Below are 22,739 nucleotides of genomic sequence, written 5' to 3' on the forward strand. Positions count from 1 at the left end.
TTTTGTAGTGTGGTACCTTCCTAGAGACAAAAACAGAACAAAAAATTGATTAAAAAAAAAGTCAGCATTGTAGAGAAAGAAGAATGAAACTAGATGATAAATCATCAGACTGAATGTGCCAGTGTGCGAGTATGTGGCAGAACAGTCAGTTAACAGAAAATGATAGTGAAATTAGGTGATATTTCCAGTTTCCCTGGAGTGAAAGCACATGCAGTTTACAATGGATAATGAAATGTTATGGTTTTTATGCCTAATATGTTAATTCTGCCAGTCCTGTAATCCCAAGGTTCCAATCCACTGCAAGGTTGACATTTATGTTATAAAGAGATGCACAGACATTTATTAAGGATATAGACTGACAGTGCGTCTTAAAAAAAAAAGAGAGAGAAAAATGTGAAAGGTCTCCTCTTCACTCTCTTCCATTCTCTCTCATTCCATTTTATCAAATATTGACTAATGTCAGAGGGGCTGCTGCTCTGAAGGCTGTTGCTCCTTTCGTGGCAAACCCAAAAGTTAATACCTTTTTTTTGTGGGAAGGGGAATATCATATGTGACGTTTTCTTGCTTGTGTATGGCTTGGGTTTTGTAAGGGCAAGTCTTTAGCACTTCCAGCTTGGGCCATCCTGCCCTGTCACACAACTGCATCACCAGGGTGGTTGCGAATCACACCAAGGTACAGATCCAGTATATAAACTGTGTATTGTTCAGGCCGTTAGCCGTAACTGGCCCCGTTTCCCTTCTCTGCTTTGCTGCCAAGCGATGGAGGCATGGCTCTGAGCTTGAGCTATCCTTGTAATCAGGGCCATGTGTTCCCGCTCCCCTCTGTGCAGCAGCACCAGTGTTTTCCTCATTGCACAATAAGCAAGTTCAGGGAGTCAAAATGGCCAGAAAATAAAAATGTGGGTTTTTGGCCAGCTGCATTTTATAAGCCAGAGTGCTAGAAGCGGGCTGGTGGCTGGCTGGAGTTTGAAACGCATAAGCAGAGCCTGGCAGCCCTAATGTGGAGTAATTTAAGTGGGGAGAAGAGAGGCAGGGATGGGGGCAGGTGGCTGCCTGGGGCTCCTGTTGGCCAACAGTGCACATCCCTCCTCTCCTTCGGTGCCTGTTAAAAGATGTGACACCATTCACTCCCAGGTAGCAAAACCTATAAGCATGATAATAATCTTTAAGCAGCTACTGGCGCTCTGGTTAAAATCAAGGGTGTTTTTAACGCGTCTGAAGTCAATCCTGTGGCTAAGTCTTTTGCGGAGGAATGGCGGGCAGTTTCCAAAGCTGCCTGAAAGGCTTTGCTGCATCTTGCTTAATGAGAGCAAAAAGGAGAAGCAGAGGTCGTGGGCAGCCCACGGAGCACAACTTCAACAGGATTTCCCCCTGTGCAGAGACACTTTTTCCTTAGTTCATCAGCATTGTCCCTTGGAAGCTTTGGCATAGATGGGAAAACTTCTCTTGCAGCCTGGTGCTTCCGACCACTGTCTGCAACCTCTCCTTGCCAGTGCACTGGGAGAATTTATCCTAGCGCTGGGAAGCCAGCCACTTCCCAGTGGTTTTGGACTCTGCTGATGGAAGCCTGATTGAGGAGAGGGAAACAGTGTAATGAAACATTTTGCAAAGCTTGGACCTCTCCACAGTGTACTTTGGACCAGTCCTTCCTGCTTCTCCTGCTATTGTCTGGAGGTTTCAGGCACTGAATTGCCGTGGAGAGGGCTCCTGCTTGTAAGGGGCTGCTACTTGTTCTGCAGGGCTCACATCCTCTGCTCACAGCACCCTGCTTCTGACACGGGTGTCTGAGTGCTTTAGTGCATCCCGCTTCTGAACTGTGCGTCCGTATGCTGCCTACAATGAATAAGTCCTAAAGTGGTGTTACTTCATAAATACGCAATGACTTGGAGGTCTGCCTCTCCTAGTGCTAGGGCATGGACAGCTGTGGCTCTGGGTTCTTTGGTCTCTGCCCTTGTGCATCTTCTGGCTGTGTCATTTTTGAGGTTTGAGGAGAAAGGAGGTGTCTTGGAATCTGTTCAGCACTCTCGTGGCCTCAGAAAACTCTGTCATTAGGATCCTTCTCTCCAAAGTCCAGTGACAGATAAACATCCTTGATTAACTGTTCCTTGCCAGCTATGGGGTTATGCTTTTTTTGCTGTGGATTTTAAAGTGTCTTCACTTGTGTCCTGCAAGATGATGACCCAAGAGACAGCTGCTTTAAGGAGCAGCCAGAGTTGGGAGTGGTCCCAACTCCATGCTAAGAGCTAGGTGGAGAGTGAAGAAGAGGAAGCATTTCCCTGGAGAGGCTCTGCATCTGTAATGCTGCAGGATCACCTAAAGGGAAACCTGAGGGCTTTTGTGCTTTTTATTCCACTTTTGCAGGGATCTCTCCAGGACTTTCATCCATGGCTGATGCAGGAGGCTCGCTTTTCCTGTAGCCAACTGTCATTGAAATGGACGAGACGATTGATGCTCACTCCCTCTGTGCTGGCCTGACTTCAGCTGGCCTGACCTCGGCTGGCCTCCAGAAAGCTCAGCTGGTTTTCACAGAACCCCAAAACGTGGAATGTGGTCATTTAAGTTTGAAGAGTTCCCTTATCTCCTGAGTGCAGCTACAGTGGGGGGAGTGGGCCATATTACAAAAGTAATTTCTTCAAGTTACGCATTCTTGACATACTTAAGCATACAGTTTCTGATTACTGCTTTTGTGCAATTAATGCAACTGATAAAACTGAGCTACTTTATTACTCTGCAATGTATTTCTATGTTCTCCTTGCCGTTGCCCTATTTATTGCCACTTTAATACATACCCACCACTATTCATGCCATGCAGCTATCCCGCTGTGTATTAATCACAGGCTTTTTGTGTGTGTTGGGCGGGGGAATAGAATAGGGGAGAAATAACTCTGGTCACATAGACTTATGCAGGGAAGGATCTGCCCTGATACACTGCTATCTCTCAGAGCCTCTTACAGTTGGAACAGTGACAGAAGGCAGCATTGGAGTCGGCCTCCCAAATGTTGTGTTTAATCACAAATCAGGCTTTAAGGTTCAAGTAACAGACAAATACTGAAAAACCTCGTAAGAAGTAAAAGGAAGAGGCAGGACTTTAAAAGGAGGTGGGGGGGGGGGGAGTGCAAATGAGGAAAATTAATCAGCAGTTCTAGAACTGTTACAATTTTCAGAGTATGAGGCTTTTGCCAGTAAAAGAGACCAGGTCTCTGCCCATGAGCTTGCTTAAGCAGTTAATCTGTACATAAACTCTTAGTCTTAGGGATCACTCAGGGAAATTACACATCTCTGAGCATTCAAAAACACATTTATGCAAGTATAAAGGCAAGGTCAAGTAGCAGTGGCCTTAGACGCTGCAGGCTCAGGTCAGGCCATAATGCAGGTCTTCCAACTGTGCGCATGTAATACTGTGAACGTATAGCGCTGTATGTGTTGTTTGTCAATGTGGCCACTGGTTTGCAAATACTCAGGAGTGAGCTTGCAGGAGCTGTTGTTTGAGTATATATAAACCATATATTCTTTGCCTGCTTTGTCCGTAACAAGCTGTGGCCAGCTTCCAAATAGTAGTTTGGAACAAGATTTACAGACTATTTTGTTTTAAATATACTGGTATCAAAAGAAAGCCGAAGACTTCAGACTCCATTCAGAGAAGACACTTCAAGTTGCTTCATGCTTTCCTCTTCCTTGTTCTGCACCTCCTTTCCTTGCCTGCTAACCATGAAAAGGAGCCAGCTTTTAAAGTGTTTTCTGGTCGTGTGTCTCAGTTTCTTCTTTTCTTTATAAAGGAGTATGAACAGTTTCCTGTAATTTTGATGCTTTTCAAAGGAAGATGCACCGGTGCCATTTCTCAACACTATCCTATCTCGGCATGTCTCTGCCACACTTTGCTCTTGGCCTCCAAGCTGTGTACAGAAATTCCCCCAGGTTTGTTCAGTTGGTCTAGACAGAGGCGTGCTCTGTAGGCTGCTATGGACTCACAGGAACTTACCATCCTGCTACTGCTGGGTAGCACTATAAACCTCTGTTGGAAGTCAGTGGCTTTCAGGTTTGCTGGTGGAACCACTTTTTTGAGTGCTCCTGCCACTTCAACACTCACTGTTGTCCAGTGTAGCAGAGACCTGTTTGTTTCAGCATGTCCTGTCGTGGTTTAACCCCAGCTGGTAATTAAGCCCCACGCAGCCGCTCGCTCACTCCCCCTCACCCAGAGGGGATGGGGAGGAGAGTTGGAAAGGAATGGAAAACTCGAGGGTTGAGGTAAGAACAATTTAATAATTGAAATACAATAAAAATGAAAGAACAATAATAACAACTATGGTAGTAACAGTTACAATGAAAATTGGAAGGGAAGGAATAAAATCCAGAGGGAAAGGAAGAGAGGAACACGTGGTGCACAGTGCAGCTGCTCACCGCCTGCCAACCCATGCCCAGGCAGTCCCCGAGCTACGAGCTGCCCGCCCCAGCCAACCCCCCAGGCAGATATACCAGGCATGGCATCCCATGGTGTGGAATATCTCTTTGGCTAGTTCGGGGCAGCTGTCCTGGCTGTGCCCCCTCCTGATTTGTGCCCCTCCAGCCTTTTCACTAACAAGGCCTGAGGAACTGAAACGTCTCACATCAAAGCCAAAGCACAGCACCGCATTAGCTCCTAAAAAGATAATTAACTCCATCCCAACTCCGCGTCCGGCTGAGACCAGGACAGTCCTCAGCTCTGTTGGACTGAAGTGGGTTGGAGGTGCTGTGGCTGGCCCTAGAACTAAGTTGGAAGGCATGTTTGGCAGCCAGTGTGGAAGGAGGTGGGATCTAGCCATCGCGGTCGTATTATTAAACCCTTCCATGAACTGTGAGAAGGCTACAAGGCAGTGTAGCTGGGTAGAGCCGACGCTGATGAAAGGCTTGTCTCCTGTTGACGTGCAGTTTTGCCCTCTCTGCCAGGCATGACCCTGGGCATTTAATTGGTAATTATTTGGGAGGGTGCCTCTGAGCCGGGGGTCAATGTGTCAGAGTTGTTCAGGTGGGAAGGGATGTCTGGGGGTCTGCGGTCCGATCCTCTGCCCAAAGCAGGGCCAACCCTGGGAGCAGACCAGGCTTTCAGGGCTTTTCTCCAGGCAGGTCTTGAAAACCTCCAAGGAGGGAGCCTGCACAATCTCTCTGGAAAACGTGATCCCACTTCACTTTTCACCTTGAGCATCTTTGTAGTGAAGATCTCTGTATATCCCAACAGAACTCCTAGTGATTCACTTTATGACCACTCTAACACAGTGTACCTGGACTTGGCATGGGAACCGCCAACATGGATGCTTGACAGAGACCGCAGATGGATACAAGCTATGCCTTGAAATTTGAGTTTTGTTCCTTGTGAGGAGCACAGTGCTGGCAAACAAGTAGACAGAAATATAGTTGTATGAGGTATTGTGTCGTGGCAGTGAATGAGGAGAGTATAAATAGAAAAAGTAGAAGGAACAGCATATACTTTCTGAAAAAAGTGTGGTTATCTTTCAATTAAATAACTCGATGTGAGTTTTTAAAAGGGGAAAAGACTTCTAAAGTAGCTAGAACAAGTTAATGGAAAGGGAGAAAAGGGAAAAGCACTGAGACATAAAAGAGAGAGCCATATCTCCTTAAGTCTCTGTGTGACTGCTGGGGGATGGCAAGTCCAGTTGTGCCAGCCCTGTCTGCCAGCTGCAGCATTTGCATCCTTCAGGCATCCTGTGAAAGTCAGTGGTGGTAGCCCTCTGGGCAGAACCTGAAATCAAGATCTCTGCTCATGTTGGAAGGTTTTGGGTCAGGCTGTGAGTGAGGGGTGTCAGCTGGGGTCTCCCAGGAGGGAGCTATTAACTGAAAGGCGTGATTGCTGTATCATGCTGTGGTCCAGGGAGGTTGAAACCAGGTCGGTGTTTCTTTTCATTGAGTTGATATCGAGGGGAATTTTTTTACCACTTGGCTGTAAAGATTTGAAAAAAAGAGAAGAAATAAATTGGATCTTGTTTTCTAAAATCGAGAACACGTGCAGTCAACCAGCATCTTTTATTTTTATGCAGCATGTCTAGAATAGATGCAGGTCTGCCTGCTTCCTGAACGTGCATCCGGCAGAAATGAATAGCAGCGGTTTACGCTTCTGTACAGTTTCTTTCTGCGAGGGTCTCCGAGTATTTCATGGGGAGGACCAGCCAATGGGAAACTGTGCCTCCAGCTTGGATCTGGCCGGTGGTCCAATCTGCATCATGGCCGGTGGTGGGAAGGTGGCGTGAGGACTTGTGGCAAGACCTTTCTGAGCCAGTCTCGTTCCCAAAGCCTGCTTTGGGATGTGCAGGCAACTGTGCAACAGCATCCTTGATTTCACTGCACACTTTTGTGGAGAGCTCAGAGAAGCAGAGTGTGTCCATCTGCCTCCATGACTCTTTGTTCTCCTGCCCATCCTGTTGGCCAGATTGCTCCCTTCCCTGACTTGCCTCTCCCGCTGCTTGACAGTGAGCTGTTGAGAAAGTGACTCTGCTTTGGATGTGCCAGTCACCCCAGCACCACCAGGGTGGAGGTGGCAGTGACAAGAAGGCTGTGTGTGCGGATGGCATTGAGGCTGCTGTGGTCTTCACCTTCATTAAAAAGCTCGGTGTGGGAGGGAGGGAGCAAGGACACTTGTGGTAGCCTGCTTGCTCTGGTGAAAGGTGAGAGCTGGATGCATAGGGGAGCACTGCCTGGACAGAATTACTGGGAGGGTGCTTTCTGTTGTGCTGGCAGAGTTAGCAGACATTTATAGTTCACGCTTGAAAGCTGCATGCTGTTTGCTAAGTCTGGAAAGGAGCAGTTACTCCGACTTGTTTCCTTTGGATCTGCTGGGGTAGAGGGAATTTTCTCCCCCAGTTCCTGCCTCCAGCATGTGAGGAGCCCACAGGGTCTCACCTGCTCGTGCTTGCAGTCAGCCTTTCTCCACCCAACAGGCAGGCAAGTGCTGGAGGGAGCAGGCAGCGCTCCCTCCGGCTCTGGGGAAGGGACGCAGAGCCATGGGCTACAGGCTCTACAGGCAGGGTGGGAGGGATGGATGGGGGTGTGGGGTCTGTCTGCGGCCGGTGCAGTCTCTGCCACCTGGCCTCCCCCAGCTCTGTGGCTGTCAATAGGTTTCTTTGTGAGCTGTGGAAAGATGCCTCTTCTTGGGAAGAGCCTGGGGAGACTGAACCACCGAACAAACTTTGGGCTTTGGTACGTCATCTGTCACACTCCTCCTGAGAGCAAGGGAAGAGGCTGAGTCTTGGGCTCTTGCTGGCGTAAGCTGGAATTTATCCCTAGAGTGAAAGGAGTTGTGCTCATTCCAGGTAAGGTGGGGTCAGCTGCTCAGTCAGCCCTGAATTCAGCCCCTGAATTCGTGCCTGCGGGTGCATTTCATGCTGGTAGCAAGGAACTGCAGAATGCAGCCTGAGCCAGTGCATGGAGATGCGTGGGGCTGGGATGGTAACTCCAGAGTTCCTGCTGGTGGCCCGAGCAGAGGTCTGGGAGAGAGAAGCAGCATGGCTCATGGTCTGATGGTATAGGAGATGTAACCAGCAGGCTCCCAGTTCCCTCTTCCTTTTTCATGTCCCATGCCTGTGCTTGGGCAGCCATGTGCTTGGCCAGGGCAGGAGACCCATCTGCCCAAATTCTGCCTTATTTTTTTCCAGCAGGGCCAGTTTTCATCCCAAGCTGTCTGTGAACCAGCAAGCCACTGGCCTGCCACAGGCACCAATACATGTGCCAGGTTGGGAGCACATGGCTGTAGCGTGAAGTCTCTCCTTAAGGCAGCGGCACGGACTTTGGTAGGTTCAAGCCAACTGTGCCGCTGTGCTTTTTTTGGTACCGTTGGGCTTAATGCTAGGGACAGGTATCTTCTGTCTTCTCACTGTTGGTGTAAGAACATAGATGGCAGGTCAGGTGCTCTGGCTAACTTAACACAAGCGTGTTTTGAGTCAGGTTCTCACCCTGGGTCATCAGGCTCTGCCTTAATCAGGTGTTAGTGACAGGGGACCACAGCATCAGTTGTAATCCTGCCTCTGCTCAAGGACTGTGGCCAGAAGCAAACCACTCAGTCTCCACTTGGCTGTGCAGAAGATGGGGATAATACTTGCCTCACAGGGGTGCTGTGAAAGTTAATTTGCTAATTATTTATAAAGCACATTGGAGCGCTGCTTCAGTTCTACACAGTGTTATGGTAACATCTAATTAGTAATTCCTTGTGATGCTTCATTTTCTTTCTGCTATAAATATTGACCTAATATAGGGACAACTGTGCCTGTGCTAGTCATCTCAGTGACTCAGAGGGAATAAGCAAGCTGGATCTGGTTTGTAAATGGTCTCTTTTCCCCCTCTTCCTCCTATGCCAACATAAAAACAATGTCCTCTTTGGTGACCTGCTGCCTGGCCAGTGTGCATTGGTGGGTTTCTGCTTGGGGAGAAGTCATCCCTTGAATGGAAATGTCAGCTCTCCAGCAACCTACTTGCTTTTCCTGGGCTTTCCCATCCTTCCCTAGCCTCGCAGCTCTGGGACTTTCTTGCTAGGCTGTGATGCAGGCAAGTGATGATGGAAGGGAAAGGAGGAGCTGCCATGGGAAGATCTCTGCCCTCCCTTTCAGTGGGATCTGGACCAAGAGCTGGGGTAACAGGATGCACGATTTTCTCTTCTTCTCTAAGCTTTTCTTTCTTGCTTTCTTTCTTTGCATGTGTTTGCATCCCATATTGTGCTGCTGTGTGCAAGATCCTGTCTTTGCTTTGGCCAGTGTTCGTAGGAGATTTCATATGGCAGTGTGTTGTTGTTTCTTCTCAAATTAAATAATGCTTAGAGACCTTTGCTGTTCATCACACTTTGCTGGTTTTACCTGGCTTTGAGTGGCTTTGGGCTCTTTTGAAGGTGTGAATGTCCTGTATATGTTTAATACTTCAATGTGGTGAATCCAGAAGCTTGTGATAGCTATTTTTAGTGTTGAAAAATTTTGACAGCTAATGTAAACCTACGTTATCTGTCATTTGACAGCATCATCAGCAGTGTACAGCTTGTCACTCATTTTGAGCTGATTTTTCTGACGAAATTAAAACTATTGGCAGGGATGTGGTGGAAGCATGTCAGAACGCAGCATGAAAATGACAGCAGCTACCACTAGTTTCTTTCAAAGAAATGAGAGGAGGTGTTTGGATTAGAGGTCTTGAATAAAGTGTTCCTCCTCGAGCCTTCTCATTGAAAAAGGAAACAGTCCCTGCTTTGTTAAACTCTGGCTTATTGTTGCACCACACGCAGTGGCAGTGAGCACCAAAGGGGCTCGTGGGTGCTGCTGTGAGGCGTGTGCAACGCAGGTGTCGCAGCGGTACCCACTTCCCCAGTCAGGGGGAGCTGGGTTGGAGCCACTGGACACAGCTGGACAGTGCCAGGCACCCTGTAAAACCATCCTGGTGCTGGGGAGGTGCAGAAGCTCGTGGCCACTTTGGGTACGTGTGTGTGCGCGCTTGCTTGCGTGTGTGTCCGGAAGAGCTTCACCACTGTGGATATTTTTTAGAGGCTAGATGACTAGAAGCAGGCCTCTTCTGCAGACACTAATCCTGTATACACAGAGGTGTGTATTTTACCTGCACACACCTGGACAGTCCCAGTAAAGAGAGAAGGAGTCCTACCTTTGCCTGTGAAGTTACCTGCGCTGAGTGCCTATGAGCAAAGTGCCCATGTATGCGCTGCAAAGCCGGTGCCAGAGCTGCCAGCCACAAGCAGCGCGATACAATGCAAACCTTAAATTTTACCTTGTACTTGCTCCAGAGGTGGTTCATGCCTCTTGTCATTTGTCTTGGTTTTGCAGGGAAGGATGCTGGCTTGTTGCCAGCATCTACTCCCTGTAGCTCATTAGAAACCTTTTTCAACTACCCTTGCAGTGTAACAAGGGGGATCAGTTTTCCCATGAGTTGATATATCTGCTGACCTCTCCAAAGGAAAAAACCAAGCTGTAGTTCATTACCTTACTTTTATAGAGGCTGAAAAGGAACTGTTTGTGGCTGAACAATACCTGCCTTTCACAGCTCCCTTCCTAATCCCAAATAGAAACATGAGGCTGAGAAAATCTTTCTGATAACAGGGAATATGGATACATTCAATGTAGTATAATTTTTCACGGTGTTAACTTTCTTTAATCGTCAGGGGCTGGTTTGCAGATTTTTATGGGACAAAGTGAAGGCAGGCAGAAACATCAGTTTGAGAGGGTGTGGGGCAGAAGTGATTCTGATGGTGGTGTGATGGTTTTCCACCGGTGCCCTCTTGTGAGCTTCTATATCGCAGAGATCCAGTTGGGAGGCTGAGGCTTCAAAAAAAAAAAAAAAATGCAGGCTAAGTTGACTTTCTTCATCAGTTTATCATTAAATATACAATGGCTTGAACCAAATGGTGTCCCCACCTACACAGAAACAACCCTTTGCTTTAGCAATATTTTTGGTCAAAGCCCCTCCTGCCAGATGCGTGAGGCTGCACAGGCACCCGAGTGGGTGTTGCTCCCTGGGCAGGGGGCTACCAGGGTGAAAAGCCAGAGCGTGGCCTGGCAACATCATCCACAGTGATGTGCAGGGACTGGCTCAAACTTCGAAGCTCAGGTCATGTTTGTGGGGCTGCAGTTCAGAGTGTTATGTGGAAAAATGTCACAGCAACATGTGCTGGGGTGGCTGCATGCGCTGCCAGATCGTTGTGTGGTTATGGGGTGTTAGGAGTAGCACCGAAACTGGCATTGGGCATCAGCACCTTGGGTGTTCCCGTGGGGTCCTTTGTGGCAGATGCTAAGTGCCTGATGGGCCCTGGGTCATGTCCTGAAACATGCTTGACCAAAGTGGGCAGTAATCACAGTGGCTGGGACCATTAGAAACTCCACCGTGGCTACAAGGACTGGAAGAAAGATCTGAGTGGCTCCAGTTGTCTGGAGGATGGAGACAGGATGCTTCTCCAAGGCCATCTGTTTGCACAGGTGGAAAATAAGACAGATACAATCATGAATTTGTGAAGCACCTTGGCTTTGTAAAGTAAGCCGTAGTTAAAGAGATGCGGTCTGCATAGGCCTGTGCAAGCGCAGCCGATGCTCTTCGTATCTTACCTTGTTGCAGTGCTCGGGGTGAGTCACTGTACTGAAGTGACTCCCGTTTTTCTGCCCAAAGTGATAATCCATTGTTAAAATGATATTAACTCATGTGTGCTAATTAGCAGGTGTGCCAGGGTGTGAGAAGCCTGGGATGTTAATTAGGGTTGATAAATACACCTTTGTGCAGGATACAGACTTGTCTTGTGCCTGATGGGAGTCCCTCTCCCCTCCTTTCACCACGGAGAAGGTGCTGTCCTGCAGCAGACCATGCTCCGCTGGGGAGGACCTTTGTCCTCTGGGCTCTGTGCTGGGGTTCCACATCTCAGTTGGATATTTGGGAAAGTCTGTGGACTCCTTAGAGCAGGGGTCCTCAAACTATGGCCCAACGGGCCGGATACGGCCCCCCAGGGTCCTCAATCCCCCGGTGTTTACAGACCCCCCTGTCCCCCCCGCTGGGGGTCGGGGGGGAAACCAAGCAGCCGCAGATGACGGCCTGCCACTGCATCCGCGCGCCGGCCCCCTGGTTAAAAAGTGTGAGGGGCCCTGGATTAGAGGGTCACTGGGATTCATCCTGCTGATGCTGGAAGAAAAAGGGGCTTTTCCCAGTGGATTGTCTTTACTCAGCTGAGAAGGGGAGGGTAAAACGTGTGCCCTCATCCAGCCGCAGGGGTTAGCTGATGGCCGCTTCTTCAAGCTACTGGAGGTGACGGCCCCGTCCAGTCACCCAGCTCAGTGGCTGGCCTGGCTGTCTCCGGCCTGTTTTGGGCAGAATATGCTCGGTTGTCTTAAAACAGGTTTTGGTAGGTCTTCGCTAATCACTTAGCGCAGGAGAGCATTAAGATTTATATAAGTTGGCTCGCGCGCCTTCAGAGGAAGCCCACATCAAAAGGCGTGTATCCAAATGCGTCAGCCGAGCCGGGGTGCCGGGCCGGGGCCTGGCGGTGCCTGTTCTCCCACCGCGGGCAGGCGTGAGCTGACAAGCCGCGGCGCTGCCCGGGAGGGCTCCCGGGGAGGCTGTTGTCAGCCGGCCGCTCCGTGCCTGCGCCCAGCGGCCAGGGCCACCTGCTCCCGGCTCCCTGCCCCAGCCAGGCTTCCCTGAAGGCCTGTGGTCTCCTTTCTCAGCAAAGCTTTGGAGGAGGGTGGGCTGGCCAGTGTGTGGCTGGGGAGAAGGCTTCCCTTGCCTCTGCCTCCAGCCCCTCCTGAGAACTGCAGCCACAGCCAGACCGACTAACGCAAGTGCTGTCTCTGCAACAGACCCAGATCTTAGTGATGGCACCTGTAATTCTTCTGTGCATCTCTCTCCATACATCAGTCTTGCTATTTATTCCTTGCTGTTTCGTATTCTGGTGCTATGGGTCGCGACAAGAAGGGGAAGTCACTGCTTTTCTTATTTCCATGTGCACTGATTTAAAACCCACCAGTGGTCAGAGTGACTTCAGACTTGCTGACGTAGGACTTGGTTGGCCAAAACTTTCTGAAAGCAGCAGGAGGGGGGTGTGTGTGTGTGCGTGTGGGGCACACAAAATTCATGTTTTCCTGGGAGCCCTGGCCATGCCAAGGATTTGCTGTAGGTAGCAGCAAACCAGCAGGAAAAGATGCCCCAAACTGCTGTGACAGAACGCACATCAACTTGGTGCTGGTGGCAAAAGGGTGTGCCTCCTTTAGTCCTCTTAAGCTGAAAGATGCTTCAGACAATCACTTGCGATCTGTCATAGTAAGCATTTATGTTCCTCCTTTAGGACTGGAGCATAATTGCTTTGTATCTATGGGAGCTTGTGTGCATGCACACCTGTGTATACATACACATCGGTTTCCGTGTAATGGTGAAGCCATTTTGATGGAAACGATTAAGGGTGGGTGGTGTCAGAGCTCTGAACCCAGCTTTGCCTATCGGGCTGTTCCAATGGGCTGAAGATGGCGAGTGCAGGCTGTGCCTCCGTGAACCTGAACCTGAAGGCAGGTAGCAGCAGCCCCAGTTGCGTTCTGAGTCACTTGTGACTCGCCAAACCTGCTTGCCTGCTTGAGGTTTGCTAATTACTGGTGCTGAAAACTTCTGGAGGAGGTGGTCCGCTCTCCTGGGCTTTCTCCCGTTTGTTTCTGCTGCCTGGCCCACAAATAGGAGCTGTTGGCTTTGGTCATTTGGTGTTTAAATTAATTGATCATTTCAGTACTCTCTGGGTGGTACTTCTGATCCCGTCCCTCCTTCAGCCTGTTTCTGCTCCGGTGCTTATGGAGGAGTGCTGGCAGTCACGGGGGGACCTGCTGCTTTCTAAGCATGGGCAGATATATCTGAGACATCTGATGCTGCAAGTACTCAGATGTGAAGTTAAGCCAAACCTGCTGTTTGAAGTGGGCTAAAACTCACTGCTGTATCAGGAAGCTCAGCTTCTGCGCCTGTTTCTGATAATGGAGTGAGTAAGAACGACTGTGCCGCATCAAGTTGCTCCTCCAACTACCTTGTCTCTGGCTGGCCCAAAATAGACTAATCTCCTGCCATCTCCTCCAGCGCCTGTAGCACCCAGGTGTGTGGAGCCCCACAGCCTCACTACAGCTCTTTAATCACTGCAGTTGTACAACTATGTGTATAACCCTGGGGGAGAACTGGGCTCCTGCACAGACCTTTTGCCATCTTATTTTTATGCTTTCCTGGTGGTTTTGTCTTTTTCACAATTTGTGGTCATTGCTAGGTCGCAGAGGGCAGAACTGCAAGGATATGGTTATTATTTGATACTCTGTATACATTTTCGAAGCATCACACAGTTGTAAATGTTAATTTGTTAATTAATTTGATTTCTGTTTGTAAAAAATATTTGCTGTGTTGTCTACTTCATTCCGAGAATAGTTTGAGACCTGGTTTTCTTCTCCCCTCTAAATGGTGCAGTCAAGGTGGAGAAAGTTGGGGGCTAAACACAGATGGTTTAAGTTTTGCATTGGTATTTCTTATTTATAGCAACCATTAACCAACCCTCATCTTGAGGATGCTGCTGCTCAAATCCTAATTCAGAGGCAGTTATGTGGAAGTAGTGAATTAAGTAAAACCAGACCTGTGAGTAATTTTTAAATCCCTGTAGTTCCTGATCCTGCAAACACTTCTGCACCTGTGGACAGCTTAGCGGGAGGCCATTGCCTGAGCGTTTTGAATACGTGTCCTCAACAGGAGCACTGTCCAGATACATACTCGGGGAGGAATCCTCTGGGACGTAAGGGAGTTGAGGGCAGTGGCAAAGGCGCAGAGTAGGTCTGAAGATTTTTATTTTATATCTTGCTGGTGAATTGCTCCCTGAAAATGCAGTGAAATGCCAAGGACAATGCAGTTTAGCAACATGAGCAGGGGGACTACGTGGCTGGTTCACGCGTAGTTGATGTGTAAGTCACCTCTGTGGGTTCACTGGGTATTTTAGTTCTTGGCTCCTCTCGCAACACACCAGGCTGGTGAGTTAAAGTCACCCTGGAGGGGTGTCCTTAGGAATTTGGATTTCGGGAGCCAGCGGGGTTGAGTGGCAGCCCGTCTGAAGCCTGCAAAGGGAGGAATTAATCAGGAGAGGGAGGGAGGGAGGGAGGGAGGTATGGCAAAACCCCAAACCTTCAAACACACCCAATTGACCCATCTCATCTTAGCATGAAACTTAACGAGTTACACCCACTCTGAAGCAGAAGGGGAATGAAGCACTGGCACTTCCTCCTTTCTGTTACAGGCAGCTGGGGCTTGGGAAATACAACAGGCAAAGATGTTTGTGCTGTTGATGATGAGCGGTAAGCTACTTCACGAATGACATTAGCTTTTGCTTGTGTTGTGTGTGCTGGGCTGGGGGAATGTGAGCAGCTGAAGCTCAGCTAAAGCTGGGAAAACATGTTTGTGGGGTGTAGTGTCATCGTGTTGTCTAAGACGCTGTGTGTCCAGGAAGCTGTGTAAGGTGCTCCTCTCCTGACTTCTGTCTTTCCCCAGCGTGGATGGAGGTGTTGCTTTCTCCAAGTAGCATTTCACCAGGTCATCAAATGTGGGCTTTTCCAGGGTTTGCGCTGCTTGCAGGTGGCAGAAGCACTTTGGGTTCATTGCAGACGCCGAGAGCTCAGACTGGCTGAATGGGAGCTGGGGACTTAATAGCTAAATTCCCTAAGAGAGAAAATGTAGTATTGTGTTACTTATTAAAGATGCTTCCCTTCTCCGGCTGTCTGGCTTTATTTTCCCTAATTACAGGTTGCCATGCTCTTTAATTGTTGAAAATGAGCCCCGTGAAAGGTTTCAACTTGAATTGAGCTCTGTTAGGTGTTTCTGTGAGGTGGGGAAAGCGGCGGTGTTGTGAAGGGCAAAGCTGCTGCGCTTCCCAGTGAAGGTGGGACAGCTGGATCTGGTGGGCTCTGGCACTTGCTGAAGATCTGATAACACTGCAGAAGCAGGGGCTGGGGGAAGATTTTCCGTATCGAGTTGCTCATTTTTCTCCTAGTTACTTCTGTGATCGCTTACCAAGTTATTTTATATACCGGTTACTATCTTTAAATCTAAATTGCTTAATTCTTGGGTTGGTGACAGGAAATCTGAGTACAGAGCCCAGGCCCTGCAATTACTGTGACTAAGCATTAGGGCTAATAACCAAATGGGCAGTGTTGTCTCCTGGCCCTGCTCTTCTCCCAGCAGCTGGCTGCTGTTGAGAGGCCGGCTCACCATCCTCTCCCAACTCACAGTCTTCAGGGCTGCTGTAGAAATGTTGGATATGGCTTCTGCTTCCTGAGGGGCACGGGCTTGCTTTCCAATGGGCAGGGTTCAGACCTGATTCAGAGCTGCGCTGCAACCCATCAGCCATGAGTAATCCTCCCGTGCAGGGCAAACTATAATGTGTACCTTTTTGGGGGAATTAAGTCACGCTGTAGCTGTTAGAAATGTTAGTGCTTTAATTGTTTCACTTAATGTACCAGAATCCCTTTGTCAAGGCAGCTATTAATTCCTTTGACAGCATTTTCATATTGCGGGAGTGATTTAAATTTTCACATGTGATTAGTGCAGTGGAATGAAGGAAGCAGATTTTGTGGGTGTCGATGGGTTGCGTGTTTTTCCCCAATCCTTTCAGAGTTAAAAGTGCATTACAAAAAAAGTATGGAAAATTGCTGTGTTAATCACAGCAAACAGCTAAGGAATCAAGTGCTGAAGTGTGTCATGCCTGGTTATACTTCCTAGGGGAACTTGCTCTTTAAAGGGTGCATGTCTGTTTTTAAGAGAGTTCCAACTTGTTCTGAGACAGAAACACTTTATTTTTCCAGAATGCCTGTTTTTAAAAAATCTGCCAAACCACAAATTTGCATCATTTAATCATTTGCTTGAGCTTTATGCTTTTGCTCTGGGAAATAGGTAGTACGATTCCTGCGGGCATTGGTGGTGACGAGAAGCATTGATTTTGCACTGTCACAGCAGTGGGAGAAAGCCTTTTAGACATCGGTCTTTGGAGCAGACTCATTTATCTTTAAATGAAGTCACGCATTATGGCTTGAGTTGTAGGTAATGGCTGTTCGAAGATGAACCCTGAGGAAAATATGGATAGTTCCCTGAAGGATTATTAGTGACATGGACGGGCCCAGCATGGGGTCCAGTGAATGCCTGAGCATCCTCCTGCAAGGAGCTGGGACAGGAGGATGGCGGAGCAGAAATGGGAGCTGCCCACTTGGGGCAACAGGTTGTCTTGGGTCTAAAGCATGGCCTCGCCCTGTGTGTGAGGCCCTGTGCCGTATGGCAGCAGCAAGCCCTTTATTGCCTCCCCTTCACTTTGGCTCTGGTTACGTAGCTGGTGCTGGTCTTTTGCCATGCTCTGAGGATTAATAGCACAAAAAAGAAATCAAGGGTCTTTGGTGGGGGGAAAAAGAGGTCACTAGAATAATAGACCGGCTCCTAAACAGTTTATTAAAAAAGAATAATCAAATGCAAAAGTAATGGTGATGTCAAATCTTTAAAAAAATTCGGCAAGAAAGAGGACAGTTCTCTACTGACATGTCTTTCTCAGTATTATTTTGTTAAACTGGCGACTGTGCAATGTGTTCCAGTGAGTTTTATGGCCCAGTAATCCATTGCTGGATGAGGGGAATATATTATTTATAGATTAGAGTGTTTTAACATCCTAGCATGGGGCTGTTTAAGGAGGTCAGAATACAGAGCAGTGGAAATGGGATTAGCCCAGCTGTGCTGCAAACAGTGCAGAAGCAGGGGGAAAAAAAGGGAAGTTATCATGTAGATATTTGTATTTCTATTGTGCCTCGCAAGGCACGGATCACATAAGATTTAGCAGTTTCTAGAACCAGAATGTAGTTTTTATTGGTAGAGACATTACAAATTTTAATTGAATTGTAAACAAACATGAACATCCTTTTCCCCTGGCTCAGCAGGCTTGCTCTCTGCTGCTTGTTTGCTTTCTTGGTGGGACGGTGTTGAAGGACTTGAGAAAGGGGGAACATTTGTGATAACTAACAAACCCTTCTTCCTTCGAGGGGGAAGAGGCTGTGTTGTTCCCATGCATGAAGCCTCAGCTCCATGTGCACATCCCAGAAGTCCAGCCCCATCAGCCAGTGCTGTGGCTGGTGCAGGAGGCTCATGGGCAAATGGGTTGTTAGTTGATTCACTGCAGAGTGCTTTTAATGTAATTGCTTTTTGAGACTTCCAATTATGCTTTCAATAAGAGTTGGAATGCAGTGTTCTCAGGTAACTTAAAAAGCCCTCATAAAACAAAGCAAATAAATGATCCCAGCAGTGGCAGCGGTGTAGCGGGGTGCGCATTAGGCAGTGTGTGTGCCTGGGCGCAGGCAGCCTGAGGTGCCCTGTGTGGCTGCAGTCCTGTGAGGGTCTCTGTGCGCACCCCTTGCCTTGGCTCAAAGGCAGCCCCTGCAGGAGGCTCAGTGGGCTCGCTGCTGCCAGCACCCCCAGCAGTTCCCGCTCTCCCTGTCCGCCTTCGGTGGGCTTCCCAGCAGCGAGGTCTGGGGTGGCAGGTGGAGGTTAGGGCATGGGAGACCAGCGGTGGTTTAGCTCTTGCTTTTTTTCCTCTTGCTTTTTCTAGTATTGTCTAGAGTTGGTCTAGATGATGGGATAAGTAAGAGCTCAGACTCACAGTGATGTTAACGGAGTTAAACAGATCGCCAGTAACTGCAGGAGGTACAGAGCAAACGTGCCATGGTGCAGCTTCACCAGGAGTGGTGTAAGATAAATTGCATTACCTTGCATTGTCATAGGTATACCTGAGGCACAGCTAATGAGCACTGCCTCCGTAAGCTGCCTTGGGCCTGACCACAAATCGCCTTGCATACATACGTACATGCTGCTGTAATGGCACGAGTGTCATCGGCAAGCGGGGACATTGCAGGAACGGTTTGGGTCATGAAGAGATCGGACATAAGGATTACTTGTGGACATAGGAATGTGTGAGAGTCACGGTAGGTTTAATGAGATAGGAGGGGTGCTGGTGGTCACCCGTGGTGGTGGGAACAGTTGTGTTTGTTTCTGAAAAGGCAGAAACATTTTTTTCTCGTAAAAGTTTCTCTGCATTTCTATTTATATTTTCCTTTCCAAACAATTTGGAACCGGTGGGCATGGTTTCATACGAGTAGTGCAAGAAAAAACCTCACTTGTCGAGGGGTTTTTATATTGGATCAAGCACAGAAACAGCACTTGAATAGCATTGTCCTTATGAAAGTCTTTTTCTGCTTTACTTCCCTCTGTATCAATATTTGCAGTGCTAGTGGTGTTGTCCAGATGCATTTTAGCTTATGGGGACGGCCATAGGGAGCCACACAGCTGCTGGCAGAGTAGGCATGGGCTGGGGGACCATGACAGCTGCCTAGCTGAGGTGAGTGGTTCTGCTGCACTGGCCTCTTGCTTCATGGAGCCAAAGCTTTGTCTGTGTGTTTAGGGAGATTTCTCTTTCCGGTAGTGCTGGAGCTACCAGGGCAGTTGTCCTGGGTGCCAAGGGTGACCCCTCTGGAAATAAGGCTCTCTGAAACAGGCAGCGTAGGGCAACAGCAAGTCATCGCTGCAGATGGAAGAGTCAGGGAGGTCGCCAGACCTTGCCTGCAGGATTTTGTTCGAGGCCAGAAAGCAGTGCTTGGAAGCCTGTAAAATAGCAGAGGTGGGAGGGAAGAAGGAAAGCGTGTAATTTTGCGTTAATACCTGACTCCACCATTTTTGGAGGATGCACAAAGCCCCTCTTTTTGGTCTTTCCGTTCATACACTACAGCCGTGCAGCTACTGAAAATATCCTAGCAGCAGTTGAGCTTTTGGTGAGAGGAGGCTTCACAGCTCGTATCAGAAACTGCCGTAGCACTCTAAAAACCTGATGTCGTGACTTTCCCAGGTGTGCAAACAGCCCTCTGTGGTCCTGCAGCCCAGACCCTCTAATCCTCAAGTTGGAGGGAAAACAAATAAGCCTTCTGCTGTCTGCTTCCCAGCTGAAAACTGCTTTGTTATTCATTTGCATTAACCTGGGCGGGGAAGGTGTATTCAGTGTGCTCCAGGCCCTTAGATATTGAAATGGAGACAAAGACTCCCCATTGCGTAAGGCCACCACCGGGAAGGGAGGTGGGAAGCTGCTGGGTGCAGCTGCCTCCCTGCGCCCAGGGGACCAAATCCTGGTCAGGACAGGAGGGATTTTGATCAAGGTCTGGGACGTGCAGGAGGGGGAGTATTTAATGGTTACTACAAACCAAAATTCACTTGAACAGCGCTGCTTGATAGGCAGTTTCTTGCATGTTAACCAGTGTGCCTGGCTGGAACAAGCTAGAAAGATTTTATCAGTTTGCATGGGATTATGCTAAATATTGCCCAAACCCCCCAAATCCAGCATGTCGAAGGACATTAACTGCGTGGTTTAAACTTCCCAACCTGAAATTAGTGAACATGGGTGATCTATCAGAGTTCAAAAAAATGCAGCTGTATGACTGCTGCTTGCCAGCTCCATGCCCACGGCAAGTGTCTGAGAAGCCGATTTTTGGGTTATCTCAGTGATGGGAAAGCTGCGTCTCGATGGTGAAGTCTCGATCTCCAAAGGGATCAGACGTATCCTCGCCCGTGCCCAGGTTCTGCATGAACACTGGCAAGACCTGGAAGCCCCAGAGCAGAGGCTGTGAATCAGCCTGCTTGCTTTGTCCGGTGCTCCTCAGCTGCAGGGAGGCCACTTGCTTCCCTTTGCAAGGCGCTTCCCACCTTGCCTGGTGGGGGGTACCCACGCTTGGGGCCCCTCTGCAGCTGGAGGGATGCTGCGGCCCCCCGCCGAGGGTGCTGGAGGAAACCTGCCAGCCAAGCCCGTGGGACTTGAAGCATTAACTATTCCCAGGTTTCCTGGGGGGGGTGGGGGGTGGATTATGGAGTGATCGCTGCAGGTTTATGCAGTGAATTGAAGTGGTTACTGAAAACCTTTGCCAAACATCTGATGATTTTCACTGTGATGCGTAATACGTGCCAAAGGTTGTTCTGGTTAAAAATGACTAATGTGCTTCTTTTAACAGTAATAAAGGATCCTACCCCCCCCCCCCCCCTTTGCACAACTGTAGCCAAGAAAATGCTTTTTTATTTTTTTTTTCCCCTTAAGTGGGAGGAAAGTTGCATTTCTGTTGGCTTTTACGGCATCCCAGAGTGAGTTAGCGAGGCGTTGCTGTGAGAGGTGCGAGCATAGGCAGCAGCAGGCACCAGAAATGCACACAGCCTTGGTGTAAGACTTGACGCAGAATGCAGAAGTCAGTTCAGTTAGAAGCTGCAGATGAAACTTACAACAAAAAAGCCAGCCAGGATTCATTTCCTTGCTGCTTTTATTTTTTTTTTTTTAGCAAATTTATCTTAATGCTTTAGTAACATCTGGATGATTGCTTGGTAATCTTTTTTCTGGGAAGCACTATTTTTCTGTGTGTACTTTGTTGAGGAATGATAAATCACTGTAATTTACCAGCCTGTTTTTTTAAAATGTGGGAAGTCATACTACTTGATATGTTCCTTCAAGCTGTCATTCCTGCAGGCATATGAATGAATGCATGATATTTCAGCTTCTGTTTACTGTTTAAAATAGGTGTTTATGCTTGACGTGGTTACCTGAGCATACCTCCAAGTTTGGAATTTATGGGGGGGTGGCAGTGTTAAAGGGAAATTAAAAGGAATGGGAGATTTTTGAGGAGGAAGTAGGTGCAGTCTGTTGTTTTGGGCCACCTGGACTTGGCAAATCTTTATAAATATCCAGACCTCCACGAAGACTTCGGACCCATTGGCAGCGTCCCTGGGAGCCGTTTGTTGTTCCTTGCCGGAGTGGCCAGCATCACGGACTCTCCCCTCTGGCCGGGGGACAGTCAGTGCCTCTCTGCTGAAATGTGGCCTCCAGCCTTTTTGCAGCAGGGGAATGAAGCCAGAGGAGGGCAAAGTTGCACATCTGCACATAGGTACTCAAACAGCTGGAGTCTGTATTTTGAAATAACATTAAGTAATGGAGGAATGAACAGAACATGGCTGTCCAGGAGCATGAGAAAACTGCAGTACCTACCACAGTCAGCTTTTGATTTATGCTTCTGGGCAAGTGAAAAGAAAGAAATCAAGGCTTTTTTGAGAGCATGGCTTTGAGAGTAAAAACGTCTGCAGGGCTGGAGCTGTGTCTTTGGGAGAAGGGGGCAGGATTATTTGGAAACAGAGGCTTCGGGGCAGGTCTAATTGCAGCCTTGTTTGGGCTCATGGGGCTTCACAGGTAACGAAGAAGCCTCATGTTTCCGAGGACCTTACAGCTGTCTTTGTTGGGATCTCCTTTACCAGGGAGAAGTGTTTGGTAAGGGAGCAGGGAGAAGCTGGCAGTGAACACTGTGGGGAAGGGCAAGGATTTGGGACAGGATGGGCCTGGAGGAGAGGCAGAGATAGGGGTTGGTCTCTCCGAATTGAACGAATTGGCCAACACTGCAGCGGCTGGAGTCTCGCTGGATGTGCATTGGTTAGTCCTCCTGGAAAACAGGAGGCTGAGCCACTTTATGGCTGCCAAAAACTTGGTCTCTGTTGTTGAATGGTGTGCGCTGGTTCCACCAAAGTACTAGGTGGCACATAAAATGGGAGGTGGGCCTGCCCTGTTGCACGAGGCATGGTATAGCTTCCCCCATTAGCACCAAATAAATGACAATGAAATACTTGACAAGCCTGAGTCTGCGATGATAGGGCAAACAGCTACAGCTTTGTGTGAACTCCTGGACCAAGGCTCACCTATCCTTGTGAAACTGTAAGGCAGCTGGGATCTCCGGTTTCAGTCCACGCTGGAGCTTTCAGATGCAACTGCAGTATAAATACAGCAGGGTCTACCATGAGCTCTCAGGAGGCGGTGAGGGTGGATGGTGCCTCAGAAGAAACGCATTTCCAGAGAACATGCCCCTTGTGTGTATAAAACACAGATGTAATGACTTGCAAATGTATAGGAAGTATGTCAGTGGAGTATGCTTTTTTTTGCATAATTCAGCAACATAGAACTTCAGAGGAATGCATCTTGCAAAGTAAACAGTGAAGCACTCTAATGCATGTTTGTTTGGTGCCAAGTACAAATGTGCAGGGGAAAAAACGTTGAAGTCCTTGAAGGTTAATTGAAGGAGTCCAGTAAAACCACAGCTCCCAGACAGCGAGTGGTCAGACAAACTTGCAACTAAACCTATTAAGAGAAAAAAATAACATCCTATATACTACGACGTGCAGAGCGATAGAGACGG

At 48.5% G+C, this 22,739-nt stretch overlaps 1 protein-coding gene across 6 annotated transcripts in view; it reads left to right on the top strand.

Moving 5' to 3' along the window:
- Positions 1-22,739, top strand: part of TIAM1 (TIAM Rac1 associated GEF 1) — a 195,181-nt gene that overhangs the window by 60,689 nt on the left and 111,753 nt on the right. Inside the window, exon 1 of one of the 6 annotated variants that reach the window (XM_037377657.1) lies at positions 14,760-14,807. The exons of the other annotated variants lie outside the window; for them this stretch is intronic. The gene's annotated coding sequence lies outside the window, so the exon portion shown is untranslated. Of the gene's footprint in view, positions 1-14,759; positions 14,808-22,739 lie in introns of those variants that run through there. 6 annotated transcript variants of the gene reach the window in all.

The sequence above is a fragment of the Falco rusticolus genome, chromosome 2 (genome assembly GCF_015220075.1).
Source record: "Falco rusticolus isolate bFalRus1 chromosome 2, bFalRus1.pri, whole genome shotgun sequence".
NCBI classification, from domain to species: Eukaryota; Metazoa; Chordata; class Aves; order Falconiformes; family Falconidae; genus Falco; species Falco rusticolus.